The sequence below is a fragment of the Rhinopithecus bieti genome, unplaced genomic scaffold (assembly GCF_001698545.2).
Source record: "Rhinopithecus bieti isolate Rb0 unplaced genomic scaffold, ASM169854v2 scaffold_1403, whole genome shotgun sequence".
Classification (NCBI taxonomy): Eukaryota; Metazoa; Chordata; class Mammalia; order Primates; family Cercopithecidae; genus Rhinopithecus; species Rhinopithecus bieti.
This window is the reverse complement of record NW_016803444.1, coordinates 31661-54684: the sequence shown is the minus strand read 5'-3', so window position 1 is coordinate 54684 and position 23024 is coordinate 31661.

Sequence of the window (23024 nt, the reverse complement as noted above, 5' to 3'; positions counted from 1 at the left end):
GAACACTTTTACACTGTTGGTGGGACTGTAAACTAGTTCAACCATTGTGGAAGACAGTGTGGCGATTCCTCAAGGATCTAGAACTAGAAATACCATTTGACCCAGCCATCCCATTACTGGGTATAGACCCAAAGGATTATAAATCATGCTGCTATAAAGACACATGCACACATATGTTTATTGCAGCACTATTCACAATAGCAAAGACTTGGAACCAACCCTAATGTCCATCAATGACAGACTGGATTAAGAAAATGTAGCACGTATACAGCATGGAATACTATGCAGCCATAAAAAAGGATGAGTTCATGTCCTTTGTAGGGACATGGATGAAGCTGGAAACTATCATTCTCAGCAAACTATCACAAGAGCAGAAAACCAAATACCACATGTTCTCACTCATAAGTGGGAATTGAACAATGAGAACACTTGGACACAGGAAGGGGAACATCACACTCCAGAGCCAGTTGTGGGGTGGGAGGAGCGGGGAGGGACAGCATTAGGAGATATACCTAATGTAAATGACGAGTTAATGGGTGCAGCACACCAACATCTCACATGTATACATATGTAGCAAACCTGCACGTTGTGTACATGTACCCTAGAACATAAAGTGTAGTAATAAAAAAAAGAATTCAACTTGATCTTCATGTTTATCAAAGGATTTTTGGATTCATGCCTGTCTTAGGGCACATGGTTTTAATCTCCATGCACATTCAGTTAATCATCTCAGTTTGTCTTGCAGACACATAGCCACCGTTTTGCTATGGTGAAGATTGAAAACATTGTGTACTAATTTCTTTGTTTTAGGGGGAGTTATCATTAGTTGTTATCAGTGCCTTCTTTGTAAATTTTGTGAGCTGTAAAATGAAGTACTATGTATTCCTGGGAAGTTTATTCCCACTGCGAGTATTTAAGTTAAATGTTTTTTTAATACTCTGGGAGGGCAGATGCTGGCAATAAAACAATTTAAAATTTTAAAAATAAGCAGCACATTTACAGCAATTATATAGGAACATTATTAGTGATTAAATATGGTAGTACAGAATAATATATCTAGGGTAAAAAATACTAATCATTGTAACCCAGCAACATTTTAGTTCTTTTGTTTTTTTAATGAAAAAATGTTGTATTTTAGGACAAAAAAAGGCATTATCTACTACATTTGCATCAGTCCGTTTAGTGCATAGTAGAGTGCTTACATTGCTACTTTGTCACTAAAATTGTTAGTTAACGAATCTGATTCCAGTCCCTTTTATATTCTCTTTAGATATGGCCTCAAATGAAAACAGGCAATACCCCTTTTCTTCAATAATAAAACATTCTCCACATATTATTTTCCCTTCTTTCCTAGGCTGTGGAGATATGGGTTTTCTATTTCCTATACCTATATATTCTCCTCGTAACTTTATCTGTCTAGGAAGAATTTAGTGATTACCTGAACTTTCTTAACCTCTGATTTTTTTTCTGTTTAGGGAAAAAATACAATGTTTGTGGGTCTATGTCCATTTATGTACTTTATAGAAATCTCATTTAATTACTTAAATGGTATGGGTTTTATTGTCCTCATTTCAGAGCTTAGAAAAAAGGAGGCTCAGAAATTTTGATAAATTTTCTACATTCTTATTTTATGAGTAAGTGAGTTGAAATTGCAACCTGGGTCTGCCTAGCTATAAACATAAATTCTTTCCAATCTGGTAGGATTTTGAAGTTTTACATTGATTTGCTAGAGTTCTTACATGGCTATTTTTGTGATTAAAAGATTATGTAAGGATAATGATTCATTCTTCTTTTATATCCCAAAATAGGGACTAGAGGTGGAAGAGCAGTCTTTTGATGGGAGAGTTGAAGAACTTGGTTTTTAACAAGCTTTTCAAGTGTCTGTCATACAACCAGGTGAAATTGAATATCTGGAACCTAGTTGCCAGAAAGAGTGACTAGCACTGGAGATAGAAGTTTGGGAACATGTAACCACAGTTGCAAAGCACTTGCAATTTTGGCCTTTTTTTTTTTGGCCGTTTTCCCCATTCTCAGAGTGATTGGTGGGATTATGGAACTAAGAAAGGACAAATTTGACATGTGGGAGGTTCTGCTCTAAAGAAGACAGATGTAGCTACGGCATAGAAGATGCCATGCCATTAGGAGATGTGGGTAGAAATCAGCCCATGTTCCTCAAGATTATCTAAACCAGAAATTCTCAAGCTTTGGTGTGTGTCAGAATCACCTGGAGAGTTAATAGAGAATAGAGGCCCAGTAGGGTAAAATCTAGACCTCTCTCTGTGTGTGTGTGTGTGTGTGTGTGTGTGTGTGTTTTACCAAGCTTTAGAAAAAATTCTGACAGATCCCCAAATTTGAGAAATACTAGGCTAAACCATATTTTGAAACTCCTATCTCATAGCTAAGTAGTAACTATAGTAATAATTCTATGTCCTTTTATGTAACTTAGGATAATCTGCTGCTAATTTGAAACTTGAATTAAAATTTCTTTATGTTTTTTACCATTACTTAGGCTGACAAATACATGCATACAATGAAATCTTTCTAAAATGATTCTATCTTGAATCTTCTAGAGAGGGTGAGGATGAGCATGTCCAGGACATCTAAGAAACTCTCCTTCTCAAGCTTGGCTTTTCCTGCGGGAAACAGAGTGAGGAAAAGAAAATGAGTCCCAATCCTCCCTGGAGGCAATGCTTACACATGTTTTGGAATCAGAGGGTCAGCGGCCAATTTCACCTGTGGGCAGGAAGTACACACCTGTTAGCTACATGCTTTTTTTGAAATAGGCTGTACTTGGCCAGATTACAAAAAACGCTGTTGTTATGCCATCAAAAAAAAGAAGCTGACTTACATGTGAATAATACTTATTAAAGGGGATTTTAAGAAGCTGGACACTTGAGAAAAGCAAGCAACTGTGAAAAGAATATCTCCTGCTTACCTTTGTACAAGCCAACAATTACCCCCCAAATTGGGTTAGGATTAGATAAGGCAATCAGTTGTAATCGAGTTGATATCTGGGAAGGGGAAGTTTGAGTCATTCAGAGATAAACCTCTTATTATGGTTTCTTTTCCTTGATCATCTTTATCCTTCCACCCCACGCCTACCTTTATGCATAGTGGTCACTGGTAGGGTGAGGAAGGAATGACTTTGGAAGTGCTCCTTAACCAGGCTTTTGTGTGCATTGTCCGAGGCTCACAGCTTTCTTATCAGCAGGCTTTCCTGCCCTGTCATTAGGCCTAGTGGCAAAAGAGGCTCATTCTCATGAACTGACCCATGCTGCGAGCAGGTCACCTCAGATGGAGGCTTGCTGCTTTATTCAGAGGCTTCTGAGATTCCCAGATGTTGTAGCAAGATGCAAATATGGAGAAAGTCTTTCATTGCTCCTCTGTTCAAAATGGGATTCTATCTGATGACCGAATGTATGGTTTCATAGGGGCACGGTTGAGTCTTACCTTCCACAATTGGAATTGCAAAAAGAGTCTCTTTGTGAGAGCAATAGTTAATTCTCTCTGAATGTTACTACAGTTTAGGGAGAATAAGTATTTTTCCCTCTCCTTTATATTTCCCCTTCACTTATGCTTAAAAACAGGTAATTGGAGCAGGGCTTCGAAGTGTAATCTTGCCCAAAGGCTAAGCTTGCCACCTAATGACACATGGTTGTTCTTCTTTATTGAGGCAGTCTTGCACTCATTATCTCTAAATTAGTTCCCCTTTCTCCTTTGGTTTATTATTCATCCACCTCCTCCTTTTTCATTTGGATTTTTCCAAGTGAACCATGACAAAGTGTGTCTTTGTGAGGTGTGTGTCTGTGCAACAGTGCATCTGTGTGAGTGAGTGTGCTCCCTACCCATGCCCCTCGTTTACATTAAGTGTTTATTTAAGCCAAGGCACTGGAAAATTGACAAAAATCTTTGGCATTGATTGCCTCATAATGATCCCACATCAATCCAAGGAGGAATCTCGCTGAAAAGTAGAAGGAGCTGAGATTTAGTTGCAGGCTTTCCCTTGTCAAGGCCAGATGCAAGCAGCTCAAACTCAGAGAAAAGAGGGGAAACTAGTTTTGGAATGGAAACTGTGAGAGTGTTTGTGTAAAAGTATAATTAAAACTTTAGCATCCTGTTCTATCAAAAGTTTCATGTACCACTCGTGATATTATATCCAGTTGGACTTAAAAAATGAGGTAAAAATAAAATACTGAAGTAGCTTTCTTTGTTCAGACCTGGGTTAGAATCCCTACTTTAACCCTGGTAACCTACTATTGCTTAGCCCTTCTGAGCCTTGGTTTCTTCATCTTAAATAGAAATAATATCAACCTTACAGGTATGTGGTGAGGATGAAAAGACATATTAAAAGTGCCTAACGCAGTGCCCATTACAATTTAGATAAATTATATTTTAAAATGGCCACAGTTCTTAATTCCCTTATAATAAACTAAATCAAAGCTTGGAAGGTTTTGACTGAATAGCTCGAAAATGTGAGTTCAGACCTCTTCTCTCTCTAGGACCATTTCTTTCTTTAGCTTGAAAGGGGACCTGGCATTTTTGCTATATACCTAGCCCTCTGCTGGGCGGAGTTTATACTTGTACACACTCTGCAAAGGCATATTATTATTCCCCCTGAAGATGAGGAAATGAAGGCTCAGAGAGGTTAAGTGAGTTGCTCAAGGTTTCAAAGGAAGTGGTGAAGCAGGTATACAAATAAAGGTTTGTCAAGGCTCAAAAGTGTATAATACAATTGAGAATTAAGGTATATCTTATTCACCTAAGTCTGCTTTGAAATAGTTATTTCCGCAGACATTGTGTAACAAAATCTTCTGATTCAGAAGGTTAGTAGACTTATTAGTACAAGAGAAGAGTTAGCAACTTTGCTTGACTGCTTAATTCCTAGGGTGAATATGTGATATGTATATCAAATATACCAAACTTAATCTTGATATTATTGGATAGATTCAAGTACTTTCTCTTTACCAAGATGATTTTCTCTAGACACCTCTATCACAGTGTAATCTTTTTTAATACTTGTGCAAATTCAGCAATGGCTGATGGTTATTTCTGTGATGCAGATGAGATCTACCTCTCATATACCACATTTTATTCTTTCTTTATGCTATCTTTGCATTCCAAAGGTAATCATTTATTCTTGCCTTCACCATATTCCAGCTCAAATCTCCTTCCTCTTCATTCACCCATGGGGGCCTTGGTGTTCTTCTGCCTCCGTAGGACTGATAGCCCTGTGTTGCTGGTTATGCCCTATTACTTTTTGACATTATTCTCTTCCTTATCCTTCAAAAGCTCTTCTTCCTCCTCTACCTTTTATCCTTTTTTCCATGAAACCAGAGTTAGCTGGGAGAGAATGCAATAGACTATCTGGGTATAGGGGTGGACATAAAGGTTCTACTTCTAGCTGGGTGGCCTTGGTAAGTAATTTAACATCTCCATGCCTCATTTTCCTCACCAATAAAAATAAATAATCCACTTGTAACTTTCAATGATTATTTCTTTACCATAGCTCGAAAGGCCATAGATGCAGTTTTTGTGCCATGAACCTCATTGGAGGTACAGTCTCTTATTCAAGGAGAGAGTTGGTAGCAATAATAATATGTATATATGGCATTTCCTATTCACAAGATTAGTGTGCAGACATCATTATCACTTGTTCCTTTGAACACAGTGACTTGAGCCAGGTCACCTAGCTAGTCAGTAGCAGGGCCAGGGCCTGAATATGATCCTCTCCATTTCTCCATTCTGAATCTTGCATTCTTTGCTCTACACCTCAGTAGAGTAAGGCAAACTGGCTGAGGCGTGAAGAGAGAAAGATCAAAAAGTTTTTTGTGTGTGTCTCTATGTGAACTGTTCTAGGGGAATGAATTGGTAGTTTGGGACTGAGAGTAGAAAATTTAACAATAGAAATGATGGTATTAATTTTTCAAAAAGAGAAAATAACTTCCTAATTAATTATTGTTTCAGGCCTTACTGTTTTCCTTAAACATCTGTAGGGCAACATCAGAGAAAGACAGTGTTCTGGGAGTGAAACAGAAAACTTAATTTCAACTTGAAATTTCTAAATTTTTCTGTTAAAGAACCTAATACTAAAAAACGCAGTGTAAGCAACCACAGCAGCTTAGGAATTTTCTATGTTTTCTGGATGGTATTTCCCCTAAAATGAAAACATTCCTTATTTAAAAATCCATTCTAGGGTTTGTTCAAAGATTAACTTATATAGTCCCTTGAGATACAGGGCTAGGGACTTACTATTTTTTTTCATGTCAAGATTAATAACTTCTTTTCAGATTGATCCTGTCCTGCCCATGTGAGATAAATAAAGTTTAAATCTGTCTATTTTGTGCTCAGTAGGTTCTTTTGGCCATCAAAGAGTTCGTTCTCCATTAAAAGAAGAGTTACATATTCCAGATTCTTTGTGAAAGAATCAAGTATGTCTCTCTTCGTTTAAGAGTGATTTGTTAGTTGCGAGTATGAAAGGAGAACAGGGAAGTGTGGGGTGGTTTCACCACATATTACAGAAGTCTAGTGTAATGCATTTGGCTGAGCCCTTTCTCATTTAAGGCTTAGACCAATATTTATTTTTGAAAGGAAATTCAACCCATATGTATCTGCCTCAGTGGACTTGTTGGCTCTTATTGCTAGGAATCAGGAAATTACTTTTGCTAACATTACAAAAGGCCTAAAGATCAAGTGAATTTTAATCTTGGCAAATGTAGCTTCCACTCTGAAAGGTGGAACATAGGTTCCAGGCAATAACAAAAAAAGATAAACATTATTGGTAAGTGTCTTCCAAGATAAGAAGGGCAGAGAAAACTGTGCACATTCTAAGAATTACTGATTGTTTCATTTTGTCCCAAAGCCAATGTAATTTGTTCTTTAATGCAGATTCTCACATGTGTAGTTGATAGTACAAATTGTTCAAGCAAGTCCAGCTATACATGCTAAAATCTTCATGTAAAAAGAAAAATAATAATATAACATCTTTGATTTTCACTATTTGTGCCTTTCAAAGTAAAAATTATGAATGCATGCTGTTTATCTTGAGCAGGCTCACTGTTTTGGTGTATATTTTTTCATACAAAATGGGAAACTTGGCCAGGCAAAGTGACTCATGCCTGTAATTCCAGCATTTTGGAAGGCCAAGGCAGGCAGATCACTTGACTGGAGTTCGAGACCAGCCCAGCCAACATGGTGAAACCCCGTCTCTACTAAAAATACAAAAAAGATTAGCCAGGTGTGGTGACAGGAGCCTGTAATCCCAGCTACTTGGGAGGCTGAGGCAGGCGAATTGCTTGAACCTGGGAGACAGAGGTTGCAGTGAGTGGAGATGGCACCACTGTACTCCAGCCTGGGTGACAGAGCAAGACTCTGTCTCCAAAAAAAAAAAAAAAGAAAGAAAAGAAAAGAAAATTTTGGAGAACAAAAGACTGTATTTTATACCATCTTGAAAACAAACAAAAGACTACCTTACACTATCTTCTAAATTGAAGAAAATATGTCTTCACAGAGCATTTGCACTACTTTTCTAATTTACTATAAATATTTGATGCTTGGAATGCTTCTGATTTTCTGTCTTTAGCTAATTCAGCCAAAGATTTATCTGTGGAAACTGCTGTCTTTAGATTGACTGTCCTTGGCCTAAATATAGGTTCCCAGGAGTGGTGGGAATATAGAAAACCAAGCTATTCAGACCCAGAGCTGGGTTGATAACTTGGTGCAGAGAGATATGCACGAAATGTAGTGACTTTCTGGAGGTGACTTATGATACTTAGTTAAAGCAGGAGTCCTCGACAAGGTGAAGTTAGGATGCAAGTTGTTTAGTATTATGAGAACTTGAGCATAGAGTAAGTAGGTCTTTGTTCTGGTTGGAGCTTAGGTATGGTCCGAAAACCCAGTTTCCCTTGTAAGAAGTCTGCAGGATAGTTTCCTCCTTCCAGGTCCTAGAAGCATCCAAGCAAAAGTCACATTGTAGTAAGTCTTTCTTTGGCCACAGATACTCCTCTAAGTAGTGGTTCTCAAAGTGTGATTTCCCAGTCAGCACCATCAACATTACCTAAAGGGTTGTTAAAAATGCACATTTTCAGATTTCACCCAAGAAATAATCATAAACTCTGGGAGTGGGGATCAACAATCCATGTTTTAACAAGTCATCCAAGTAATTCCAGTGCATGTTGGAATTTGACAATCATTGGTCTAAAGCAGTTGACATTTTCAGACCTTTGGTGTAAAACTCTGCAATACTATACTACAGTTCTTGAATTTATGCACATTTTTTTTTTTTTTTTTTTTTTTGAGACGGAGGCTCGCTCTGTCGCCCAGGCTGGAGTGCAGTGGCCGGATCTCAGCTCACTGCAAGCTCCGCCTCCCGAGTTTACGCCATTCTCCTGCCTCAGCCTCCCGCGCAGCTGGGACTACAGGCGCCCGCCACCTCGCCCGGCTAGTTTTTTTTTGTATTTTTTGATAGAGACGGGGTTTCACCGTGTTAGCCAGGATGGTCTCGATCTCCTGACCTCGTGATCCGCCCGTCTCGGCCTCCCAAAGTGCTGGGATTACAGGCTTGAGCCACCGCGCCCGGCCCAAATTTATGCACATTTATATGAATTTAGGCATATGTTCTATGTGGGCAATTAGCTATTAGCTGCATGTTTTAAAGGGATAATGGTTTATTTTGTCCCGAGAGTTTCAATCTCTAACTCCCTGGTCAGTGTGGTCAGCACAACTTTCAAACAGTGGTTATCATTTGTGATTAGGCTGCTTAGATCTTGCCTAATAACACTCTCCAGAAGAGTCAAACTAGATTCAGGTGGCCCAGTATGGAAAGGGTGCCTGACAATCTCTAGGAAGTTCTGAAGCAATAGGTCATGTATTTGTGCTACTGCTCTAGTGGTACCTTTTTGGACCCCAATGGAAATTCTGATTCTCCTTGGGCCTGATAAGAAAGGACCCAGATTTTTAGAAGCCCAAAGCTCTTGGGATAAAGCTCTGATCCTTCTCCACTACAAGATTATATAGTAATCTTCCTGAAATTTTTCAAACTTTAAATTTCCCTTTTAGCAAAATTTCACTGAAATTTTACTTGTTTCTGCTTAATAGAAAGTGGCTTGAAGCCTTCATGTACATGTTCTGTGAATCCATATGTTTATACAAAAACCACTCATCTAAAAAGACACAAAACTATTCTTGCTCCTACTCTGGCATCAGAAAGTGAGTCCTGACTTTGACCCTGATGGACACATATTCTTCAGAGGTCACTCCAGGCAAAGGAATTTTTTATGGCTAATTGGGCCTTAGTTAAAATCCCTATATGGTCATGTGACTGGGGAGCTGAGGCTATGCCACCTGTGAGCCCCAGGGATCCCTTTGTTACTTCTATCTTAGGCTTATCTTCTGTTCTCTGAGCCGCACCTTGGCCTCCATTTCAGCTTGTAAGAGGTGAGGCATCTTTTTTGAAAAATGTAATGTGAGCATCAGTCACCAAGTGATACTAGTATGAGGTAACCATATGATAGAGATAGACTTCCTGCTGGGAAAGAAGCCAAATCTTACCAGTGGCCAGCTTCAGTAGAATCTACTCAGTAAGTATATTTCATTGGAGATGAATATTCTCAGAGAGAGCCAGGTCCACAAAGTCATCCAAATAATTTATGAGCCATTTTCTACCATAACATATGCTCAAATAATTTAATGTCAGGCATTTATGCATTACTTGAGTTACTTAATTTAATCCTTGCATCAACCTAACAAGGTAGGGATTCTTATTATCCCTTAGTTTGCAGGATGAGTAAACTAAACTTACAGAGGTTAGGTGACTCACTGTCAAAGAATGAGTGAAATGAGAACTGCATTCTAACCTTGGACCATGTATTAGTCTTTTTTCATGCTGCTGATAAAGACATACCTGAGACTGGGTAAATTACAAAGAAAAAGAGGTTTAATGAACTCATAGTTCTATGTGGCTGGGGAGGCTTCACAATCATGGTGGAAGGCAAAAGGCACATCTTACATGGTGGCAGACGAGAGGGAATGAGAGACAAGTGAAAGGAAAAACCCCTTATAAAACCATCAGATCTCATGAGATTTATTCACTACCATGAGAACAATAGGAAGGAAACTGGCTCCATGATTCAATTATCTCCCACTGGGTTGTTCCCACAACACATGGGAATTATGGGAGCTACAATTCAAGATGAGATTTGGGTGGGGACACAGCCAAACCATATCAGACCATTCTTATAAAAACTCTGTGCTATTAACCACAGTATTAGCAGTTCCCAGTGTATCAGGCCCCATACTCCCAACCACTTTAAAATAAATATTTAAGACTCTCTTCACTATCTGGAAATAAAATTGTATCAAAAATGTCATTTATCTACACACAAAACTTTAAAAGTTATACAATGGAATACCGTTTGGCAATAAAAAGGAGCAAACTACTGACACTCAAAGCAATATGGATACATCCCAAAAACACTGCATTAAGTAAATTCAAACACAAGAGTGCATTCTTTGTGATTCCGTTTATATGATATTTAAGAGCAGGCAAAATCAATTGATGGGATTACAAATCAGAACACTGGTTGCCTTTAAGAGGGGAGAAGGGAGAGGATTGACAATAAAGAGGCATGAGATGAGTAGAATTACAGAAATATTCCATATCTTGATGGAGTTTTGAACGTATGATGTACGTATGTGTCAAAGTTCATCAAGATGTACACTCAACATTTGTATTTTACTGTTTGTAATTATAACTCATAAAATAAAAGTCAATATAAAACTAATTTATATGAGAAATAAAAGGATTTTAACATTGTATATATATTAATGTTTAGGCTGATGTATACTTGAAGACAAAATGAAATAGTCAGATACTTACATTGATTATTAATAAACTTGGATTTTCAATTTGTAATTTAATATTGTCAAAATGTTCTTCTTTTTATATCACATTTTAAAGAAATTATTCACACATGTATACATAGGGACTCATTTAGAATAGATCAGCTGTAAATGCAGACAGGTACAATGTATCGTATTTGGTTCACTAGTTTCATGACTACTATTGTTGATGAATTGACGGACTACTCTTGGAAAAGTTCACTAACATTTTTCCAATTTTTTTTTCTCAATTTATACAGTAGTTTTAATTCTGCAAAATTTAGTGAATATGAAAAACATATTTTATATTTATAAATAAAACAGTTGAATTTAAATGTCAGATAATTATACATTGAGTTTTTATCTGTAAGAATTTCCAGATATTAAAAAACCATGTGAATTGCAGGACATATCTTCATTATGGAAGAATCTCCTCTCATGGCAGTATGCCTTGTATCCCTCGCCCATGTTCATCGAGTGCATGTAACACTCTCCCCAATTATTGTGACAACTCTAAACTGCACACATATCACAGACTCCTCAGGGGGAGCTGTACTAGCTGAGTTATACTCCAGATAGTACTAGAAATTTAAAACTCCTTCTCAAGTGCTACCCCTTGTGCTAGGCCTTCTTTAACCTTTTCCGGGCTCATTAACACATCCTTTTCTGTCCTCTTAGAATCCCAATGATATTTTTATCTTAGAAATTATCATGTTATGTTTCATTTTTAGGAATTTTTTATTCTACTTGCCTACGTCTCTCCCTAAATTACAAGGTCCTTGAGGCTGGAAATGTTTTTATCTTTAACACCCAACACAGTTCAGGCATGCATTTGTTGAAAGCAAAATGAATTAATATAACATTAAATGCAAACATCAAATCTACTGAGTCCATATGATCCACAAAAAGAGCTGAATTTATTTTTGTTTTATTTTATTATTTGTTACAAACATACTATTATATAGTATAGTTGGGCTTTTTTAGGATTAGAACAAACTGAGATTGAGAAACAAATAATTCTTTTAATAAGAACTCTTTTGAAACATGGTACTGGCATTAAAAAGGTAGATAAACAGGAATATTTTACATAAAGACCTTCCTCTTCTCATTTCCTTTTACTGAAAATTAGGATGTGATAAGTGCTATATCAAATTTTAACCCCAAGGCATCTCAGTATTATGCAACAAACAAAAAATAGAAATAGGCAAGATTGCTTAAGGAGATCTATATTTATTTGAGAAAACAAAATGTGATTCTTAAGATCCTGCATGGTGTCACCAAAGGGAAAGTCTCACACAGGCCATCGTGCCCAGAAGGGCAGCTTCGTTACCTCTGCACCTAAAGCCTTATCTGGGTTCTTACTTCTTGTTATCTATAAACAATCTGAACTTGGTCGGCATTCATAGTTGCTAGGGATATAGATATGTGGCCATCCTAATAATTAAGTGGGCTCTAAAATTGTGATCAGATGAACTTTCCTGATTTCCAATCCGTCTCGCTGTTGAGAAGATTGAATGACTTTTCAGACCTCTCAGCTCTTCGGAAACAAAGAGGTACAGTGTACGTATTCATCAAATCTCAGGCAAGCCACCATGGCTTTGCTCTGCAAATATGAGCCTTAGGATCTATGTTTATTTTTCCCATAAACCAGTAAGGCCTAATAGAATTAAGATTCCCAGAAAGACCCACATTTTGAGTTACGTTTTACTATAAATATAAACAAAAATAAAACACTAGAGAACGGTCACAGTTCTATGTATATAAAGTCCCTTTTGAAGATTTTTTCCTTTGATATGAAAGCACATAATTCAGATCTGATTTGGGAAAGCCAAAAGCAAAGGCCAGATCTTTCACAATCTGCTCTGTAACTCTTTGGTGTGGTAGGAAATTATTCCTGAATATAATTTTGCTGAAGTCTTGTCTGGGGGCATTCTGGGGACAAGTTTAGTGGACCCTTTGGGATTACCAGGTACTTGGACTCAAGGCCAGGATATTCTAATTTTGTCATTGTATTTGGGACATTTTACTGACAAAGAATATTTAGAAGTCTCTTGGGATAGTAGTTTTAGGGCCAATTGAGAACACTTCAATATGTACTTTAATACATAATGAAAAAGCCTCTTTTTCCAAAATGCCTTTGTTCATGTATCTCATTTCTCTGGACATTTTCTCTCCACTTAGAAACATTTGTAAAGATTCTTAGAAGGTATATTGGATAGAGTCTGGAAAGCATATTGATTATTTCTGAAAGAAAATATATAGCAACTGTTAAACAAGGGGAAGCATTCTTATGATATCTTTGTTCCATAAATCATTATTAGTAGTAACATTTTTAGGAGAAATAAAATGAGCCTATAGAATTAGATAAGTCCAAGGGTTGTGCATATACAATTTCTTGTGCAGTTTCCTCACACACATGCACTAATCAATACTCTGTTAAATAGCTGAGGGAGACCCTTTGCACATCTCAGGGGTTCTCTCTGTGTTCCTCGTTCTCCTCTCTGGCATTCAGCCCTGAGAACTCCAGTCACGATGTTCTTTCCCAATTCTCAGCTTTTTCTCAACTCAAAGGGTCGGCCTGCGTTTCCCATCCTTGCTCCAGGGCCTGGAAGCTCCCACAATAGAAAGCTGGGGTAGTCATAGGTCTTCCTTTCCATCTTTCAGTCATCACTGTCTTTTGTTACCTACTGTCCAATGTCTGCAAAACTGTCATATAAATTTTTAAAAATTAATTAATTAATTGTTTGAGAGGGAGTCTCACTCCGTTGCCCAGGCTGGAGTGCAATGATGCGATCTTGGGTCACTGCAACCTCCACCTCCCGGGTTCAAGTGATTCTCCTGCCTCAGCCTTTCAAGTAGCTGGGATTACAGGCACCTGCCATCATGCCTAGCTAATTTTTGTATTTTTAGTAGAGATAGAGCTTTACCATGTTGACCAGGGTGGCCTCGAATACCTGACCTCAAGTGATCCACCTGCCTCAGCCTCCTAAAGTGTTGGGATTACAGGTATGAGCCACTGTGCCCAGCCTCATTTTGTTTTTTTTTGTATTGTTTCAGGTGGCAGTATATCTGGTTTCTGTTACTTCATCTTGGCCTTGGAATGTCCTCCATTTGTGGATTTAAAAATTATAAGGAATACTTAGTGAATTTGTAATGCATACATAGTGTGCTATTACCTGTTGGAGTCTTAATATCTCAATTGAGTGTATTAGTTTTATAGTTCTCCAATAGTAAATTACTATAAATTTAAGCAGCTTAAACAATACACATTTACTATCTTATAGTATTGTAGGTGAGAAGTCCAGCACAGGTCTCACAGGCCTGAAATCAAGGTCTTGGCAAAGCTGTATTACTTTCTCTAGGTTCTAGAAGAGGACGCCTTCCTTATTTGTGCTGGCAGAATTCAATTCCTTGTACTTGTAGAACTAAAGTCCTTTTTTTTTTTTTCTCTCTCTGTAGACTGACGGCTTTTCCCAGATTCTTTACCATATTCCTTGTCCAATGTTTTCTTTCCATCTACTTTGAAAGCCAGCAATAGTAGATTGAATTCCTCTCATATTGCAGTACTCAGAAACCACCCCTTTACCTTCTTCCTCTATCTATTTTTAAGGGCTCGTGTAATTAGTACAGATAATCTGATGAATTTCCCTATCCCAAGGTCCTTAACCTTAGTCACACCTGTGAAGTCCCTTTTTGCAGATAAGGTAACATCCACAGATGCTGGGGATTAGAACCTGAACATCTTTGGTTGTGATGTTGGTAGTGCAGGAATTATTCTGTCTACCCTACTGTGCCACTTCAATGATATCTTAGCTAATATCCATCCCATTTTACTCTGCCTGAATTACTGTTTTTTTTTTCTATTTGCCTTCAGCCTTTTCTCCTTTTCATACACCTTTCACATTGCTGCCTAAGCTATCTAGCCACAGCTTGCCATGAATCCTATGTTCTGACTCCACTGAACTATCTGCAGTTTTATAATCACACAACACTATTTTATGTTTCAGTTACTTTGCTCTCTTTCTACTCTATATAAATTTTTCCTAAACGTTTCTGGTGATAAGAATCACATGTGATGCATATTGAACATAACTGGCCTCTGCTAAGAATCAGAGAAGAATCTGAAAAGTTGCATGAACATAAAAATAAATCTAATTATCAGGCAAGTTTTGCAGACACTAAGAAAGCCCCTTCCTCTTCTACCCTTCTTCCTTTCCAGTTGTCAAACTCATCTTCCAGGACTTATTTTAGGTGTCACCTTTTGAATGCAGTCTTTTTGGATCTCATTGTCCCTGCCAATCAAGGACAATTTCAGTTCTGAATTTTGGGCCTCCACTGTATTGCATAATTTGTTTTTATCGTGGTACTTATCAAATGCAATTGCACCCATTAATTTACAACTATGGATTTCTCTACTTAAGTATAAGTCTGAACTTTTTTTTCTAGAAATGTCTTTCAGGAACTTGCATTAGAATCATCTGGATTCACTAAGGGAAAAAAAAGAGCCGAGAAAAAATATTTAGCCCCCACTTCACATCTAGCTAATCAGATGTGCTCAGGGATAGAACCTAGAAATTTATAATTCAATGAATTGTATCTAATTTCTCTCCATATCTGTAGCACCTAGATAATATAGAGAAAGAGATTTTCATTGCATGAGTCTTCTGTACAATGATGGGAGTGTGCTAATTGACGAAGATTAAAACACCATGAAAACATTACCACAGGAATCTCCCAAAGGTCCCTGGAAAGAAAAAGAATCTCCAATTTGTAAATGTAGAAATTTACTTTCTAGGATAGATTCTAAGGATCTTGCTAGAGAAACATTAACAAATAAGCACATTGAATAACCCACCTGACTCCGTTCTGAGAAAAGAAACTTCATTATTATGTAGGAAAGGAAGCATGGCCCTGTGTATCTTCTATGGATCCACAGGAGCTAGATCATAACATGTTTTAGACTACTTTATCTAAATTAAGTTATAGAACATATATGCCACATTTACAATGTCTGGATGGGCTATGGTTTCTCATGGCTACAGACTAGGATGCCTGCAGAGTAATAAACTCACTTAAGATATCAACACCTAACAAGAGTCACAACCAAAAAATGAAGCTGAATATTGATAAAAATAGAGTACCTACGCCTTAAAGAAAACAAAATTTAAAGATGGAACATTTGAAAACTCAATGTGCCACTTCATGATGATGCCAATTCACCAAGTTTCTTAAGAGGAAGGGTGTTCTCATTTAAAATAACCTACTAAGGTTGTAAATATCATTTGGGGAATAATCACACGATATTTTAAGAACATAAGCTATCCAAAACAGAATCCTGTTGTTCATTAGGAAATGTTAACTGTATAATAGGCACTATGTAATAACATTGTCATTGCACTCAGGAAACTCATAGGCCAGTGGAGAAAATAAATTTGTGTAAATCCAGCTAAAATATAAGCCAGATTATAATAATTCCATAAATAGATATGTGGTTAGTATTTGAGGCATACATTTAAAAATGGAATACATCCAATATAGGAAGTTGATAAAACTAGCAAGATAAACAAAGAAAGCAGAAGCCAGGTACAGTAGCTCATGCTTGTAATCCCAGCACTTTGGGAGTCTGAGGCAGGATAATTGCTTAAGGCCAGGAGTTCAAGATCACCTGGGCAACATAACGAGACCCCATCTCTACAAAAAATTTAAAAAATAAAACTAGCTAGGTGTGGTGGCACATATTTGTAGTTCTAGTTACTTGGGAGACTGAGGTAGGTGGATCTACTGAGTCCACGAGTTCAAGGCTGCAGTGAGCCATGATCTTGCCATTGTCCTCCAGTCTGGGCAACAGAGCAAGACTCTGTCAAAAACAAACAAACAAAGAAGAAGAGAGAAATTACCAATACCAGAAATGAAAAAGAGGAAATAATCAAAGATCTGTCATATACAAAAAGATGATAAAGGAGTATTATAAACAACTTAATGATCATAAATTCACTATGTAGATACAATGGACAAATTCCTTGAATGATACAGAGTATAACAGCTTATTCGAGAAGAGACAGATAACCCATTTTATATATGTGAACCTGTCATATATATATATATATGTACAGTCATATATTTGAGATTAAATTTCTCTGTGGATTCCCTATTGAATTCCATGACTTAAAGCTATACTAATACCTATTCTTTCTGTACTCTTCCATAAAATAGAAGAACAGAGAGCTCTTCCCAACTCATAACAAACCAAATGTATTACAAAAAAAATTCCCATTAATATAGTCATGATAATCTTTAACAAAATATTATCAAATTAAATTAATCAATTCATGAATAATAAGTTACAGCCAAATAGGGGTTGCCATAGGAATAAAAGGTTGGTTCAACATTTTAAAATCAATTAATAATTCACCGTATCAACCGACTAGAGAACAAGAACCATATAGTCATCATCCCATAGTTAAAGGAAAAACATTTGACAAAAATCAAGTTATATCTTTTTTTTTTTTTAAAAAAAAACAACTTCAGCAATTGGACCCTCCTGAACTCAGTGAAGTGTGCCTCCAACAAACCTGTAAGTAACATTATACTTGATAATGACTGAGAATTTTTTCCCCCTGAGAAGAAGGCAAAGATGTGTGTTATCATCACTTACATTCAATATTGGAGAGCAAGGTAAAGTAATAAGGCCTAAATAAATAAATTAAAGGCACAAACATTTTAAAAGTAAGAAATAAAATTATCACTATTGAAGATGATATAATTTCCTACATAGAAAGTCTCAAAGTATTTACAAATACATTGCTACAACTGAGTAAAATTAGCAAGGTAGAATGCTACAAATTCAACATAAAAATCAATTTTAATTCATATAATGAAATGAAAACATGCAAATAAAATTTAAAATATTATTTTAAAAGTTTTAGAAAGCTTCGACTAGGGATAAATATAAGTATATGCAAAATGTGTATACTGGAAACTATAAAATTAAGATATACATTAGATAATTTAGACTGACTTACAAATTCTAAAAGTCAAAATTTTGAAGATAGATGTTCATTATTCCTGAATTGATATTTGAATTCAGTAAAAAATGCAATCAAATTCCAGCAGGCTTTTACACATATACATAAAAATCAACAAGCATATTCCAAAATGTATAAGAAAAACAATCCAAATGGCAAAATAATTTTGTAAAAGAAGGTGGAATTAGGATAAATCTCACAACTTGACTTGGAGATCTACTATAAAGCTATGATAATCAATAAAGTATGGTATGGTGTACAGATATACATATAAATCAATGGAATAGATAGTTCATGAATAGATCATACACAAGCATCAATTGACTTTCAGCAAGAAGCAAAAGTAACTCAAGGGGAAAGGATTATATTTTCCAAAAAAGTAGTGTGGGAACAATCAGGCATCCATATGAGAAATAATGACTTTTCCCTTGCACCATACAGAAAAAATAACTTGATAAGGGTCATAGATCTAAATGTACAAGCTAACATTCTGAACATTTTGAAGAAAACAAAAATCTTTGTGAACCTGAATTAGGCAAATATTTCATACATGGGTCATAAAAAGCTAAAGTCATAGAAAACTGAATTATGAAATGTCATTAAAATTAAAATCCTCTGTTCTCCAAAAGAAACTATTAAGAAAATTTAAAGGCAACTCAGGAAATGGTAGGAAAGCTTGAAAAATTTTTATTTGATAAGGATTTGTGTCTAGAACAAAGGACTCTTTCAAGTCAATAGAATGATCCGTTTAAGAATGGGCAAAAATTTTAATGATAATTCATCAAAGATATATAAATGACAAGCACATGAAAAGATGCTCAACATTATAAATTAGAGAAATGTAGATTAAAATCATATGAGATATCACCAAACACCTGTTAGGATACCTAAAATTTAAGACTGATAATACCAATTGCTGGTGAAGACATGAAGCAAATGCAACTCTCATATATTGCTAGCAGAAATGTAGAATGGCTCTGACCTTTTATTAAAGAGTTCAAAAATTTCTTTTAAATGTATTTTACATATATTTTCCAAATTGCTTATTCTCTCTTTCTTTCTCAAGAATACCAAAGAATTGAAGATTTGGTCTCTTTACATAATCTCATATTTCCTGAGTTTTTGTTCATTTTTTAAAATTCTTTTTTCTTCATATTTTATCCAAGTTGATTCAAAGGACGGGAAAACATTCGCTTACCACAGTGAGGCAAAAATCCACTCCTAAGTTGTTACCCTAGAGAAATAAAAACAGATGTCTGCACAAAGATCTGTATGGTGTATTTATAGAAGCTTTATTCTTTATAGCCCTAAATTAGAAATAACCTAAATATCCATTATCTGATGAGCAAAAAGACAAATCAAAAGTATCAATGTAATGAATATTCCTCAGCTTTAAAAAAGGAATGAACCACTCTTATAAGCAGTAATGTGAGAGAAGTGTAAAAGAACTGTGTTAGGTATAGAAACCAAACAGGACTCTGGGGACAAGATGGCTGATTAGACACAACCAGAAAGCACTGCCCCTATCAAGAGAAACCAATGTTTTAAGTAAACCAACATATTGGACTGATCTTCAAAGAGAAAATGCCAAGAATGGATAAAGATGAGATGCAGACACTGAGGCTGAAGAGGGAAGAGGACCCTCTGTTGGGTACCCAAATGCTGAAGCTGCTTCCTTACCCTAAATGGCTCCTTGGGAATGGGTGAGTTAAGGAACTGTGGGACTCCCCACCTTTGCCATGGACCTCTGGGATCCTGGCTACAGCAAGTCCCATATCCCCCATGGACATTTAAGTTGTCATGAGGTTCTTCCTAGAGAGGAGACAGAGAGGAGCTTTAGCAATTAAGGAAACCATGGGTCTTTGTACACAGTGCATCTTTGGCTGATCATGGCCACAGGCGGCTATCCCTCAGAGCTCCCCATCTCCCTGCGAGAAGCTCTAGCCCCTGCTGACCGACAGGGAAGGAGAAAGTGGGGCATTTCCCTGTGGGACTGGGGCACATCTGTTCAGCAGGCCTTCTTGCCTGCCAGCTCCTCCCCGGGCCCTGTCTGGCTGCCCTGGAGGAGCATGTGCACAGCACAGCCTCTGCTATCCAGTTTGGCTGCTTTGCTCCACCCGTTCCCAGCAAGCCGAGAACACTTTGGATTCCCTAGGGCACACAGAACTCGACTCCCAGGGTCCAGAGGTTAAAGTCACAAGCTGATCCTGGCACTTCATGGTTGCTTTGCACAGCTTGGGAGTGCCAAGCTGAGATTTGTGGCCAGCACTCAAGTGGGAGTGGAGTCTACACTCTCAGAAAACTGAGGGGGTGGAGATGCATAAGGTCATGGGCTAGAGCAAGAGTATGTTGTGCCTCCCTCTGCAGGATTGACCTGGAAAGGGTGCAGCCGATCTCCCTACCATGGTCTCTGCCCAGGGAGCCCCATGGCCTGGAACACCTAACAGAAGAAATGCAGGTGCAGTACCAGTGATCAGATAGGGCTTCCATGAGGCCCAGGAATGGACCTGGTAAAGGAGTCACCTCTTTCCCTCTAGCAATAACACAGCATGGCTGCAAATGCAAGGAAATATAGAGGAACACTGTGGCAAGGAGCCGTGTGTCTAAGAGCCTATCTACTGCCCATTACTCTTAAGCACCATCTACTGGATCAAACTATAATACAACACCAAAAATATTTTGGTAACATATTCCTTTTTGAAACCAAGGCCAATAATCCAGATGCAAAAGAATCAGCAAGAACTCTGGCAATTTAATGTCTATGACTATATCACCTGAAATGTGCCTGATCTCATCCGATTGAGTTTTACAGTTTTAAAATTTATATGGAATCAAACAAGAGGTGGAATAGCCAAAGCAATTTTTTTTTTAAAGGCGTCTCGCTCTGTCACCCAGGCTGGAGTGCCGTGGCGCGATCTCGGCTCACTGCAAGCTCTGCCTCCTGGGTTCACGCCATTCTCCTGCCTCAGCCTCCCGACTAGCTGGGACTACAGGCGCCCGCCACCACGCCCAGCTAATTTTTTTGTATTTTTAGTAGAGACAGGTTTCACCGTGTTAGCCAGGATGGTCTCGATCTTCTGACATCGTGATCCACCCACCTCGGCCTCCCATAGTGCTGGGATTACAGGCGTGAGCCACCGCGTCTGGCGGGAATAGCCAAAGCAATTCTAAGCAAAAAGAAAAAAGCCAGAGTTGTCAAACTATCCAGTTTCAGATAATACCATAAGGCTACAGAACCAAAACATTATGGTTCTTGTACAAAAACAGATACATAGACCAATGGAACATGTTAAAAAACTCAGAAATAAAGCCACACACCTATAATAATCTGATCTTTGACAAAGATGACAAAAACAAGCAATGGGGAAAGCACTCCCTAGTCAGTAAATGGTACAGGGATAATTGGCTAACCATATGCTGAAAAATGAAACTGTACCCTTTCCTTTCACCATATCCAAAAATTAATTCAAGATGAATTTAATATTTAAATGTGTCTAGTCATGGTGGCTCATGCCTGTACTCCCCGCACCCAAGTTTACGAGTTTGATACCAGCCTGAGCATTATAGGGAGACCTCATCTCTCTCTATAAAAAAAGTTAGCTGGGCATGGTGCAATGTGCCTGTTGTCCCAGCTACTCAGGAGGCTGTTGGAAGAAGATCACTCGAGCCCAGGAGTTCAAGGCTGCTGTGAGCTGATTGTACCACCTCACTTTCAGCCTGGGCAACAGAGTGAGACTCTCACTTTCTCTCTGTTTCTGTCCCGATATATATATATGATTATATAGATATATATGATTATATATACACACATATATAATCATATATACATACGAATATGATATATTTACATATATATGATTTAAATGTAAGACTTCAGATTATTAAAATCCTAGGAGAAAACCTAGGAAATACCCTTCTTGACATAACTTTGGCAAAGAATTTTTGACTAAGTTTCCAAAACCAATTGCAACAAAAACAAGAATTGACAAGTGGACCTAATAAAACTAAAGAGATTCTGCACAGCAAAAGAAACTATCAACAGAGTAAACAGATAACCCAAAGAATGGAAGAAAATATTTGTAAATGATGTATCTAACAAAGGTCTAATATCCAGCATCTATAACTTAAATCAACAGCAAAAAAAAAAAAAAAAAAAAAAAAAAAAAAAAAAAAAAAAAATCCGATTAAAAATGGGCAAAGGACATGAATGGACACTTCCTCAAAGAAGCCATACAAGTGGCTAACAAACATATGAAAGAATACTAATTATCACTTATCATCACAGAAGTGCAAACTAAAACCACAATGAAAAACCATCGCACACCGGTCAGAGTGGCTACTACTAAAACATCAAAAAACAACAGATGCTGGTGAGGCTATAGAGAAGAGGGAATACTTACACACTATTGGTGGGAAAATAAATAGTTCAGCCACTGTGGAAAACAATTTGAACATTTCTCAAAGAACTTGCAACAGAGCTACCATTTGACCTGGGAATCCTATTACTTGGTGTGTACCCAAGGGAAAATACATCATTCCATGAAAAAGACTTATACATTCACTTATACACCCACTTATACATTCATCACTGTGTAGCAAAGACATGGAATCAACCTAGGCGCCCATCCATAGTGGACTGGATAAAGAAAATATGGTACATATACACCATGGAATACTATGCAGCCATTAAAAAGAGCTAAATCATGTCCTTTGCAGTATAATGGATGCAGCTGGAGGCCATAGTCCTAAGCAAATTTATGCAGGAATAAAACATCAAATGTTCTCATTTGCAAGTAGGAGCTAAAAATTCAATACATATGGATATAAAGATGGGAACAATAGACACTGCCGATTAGATGGGAGAGGGAAGGAGAGGAGCATATGTAGAAGAACTACCTAGGTACTATGCTTACTACCTGGGTGACAGGATCTGTGCCCCAAACCTTAGCATCATGCAATATACTTAAGTAACAAACCTGCACATGCTGCCCCTCAATCTAAAAGTTGAAATTAGAAAAAAAAAAACCATAAAACAGACAACAGATACAAAGGCTACATACTCTGTCCATTTAGAAGACATTCTAAAAAAGGTCCCCAACCTATAGGGACCTTAATGAGATAATT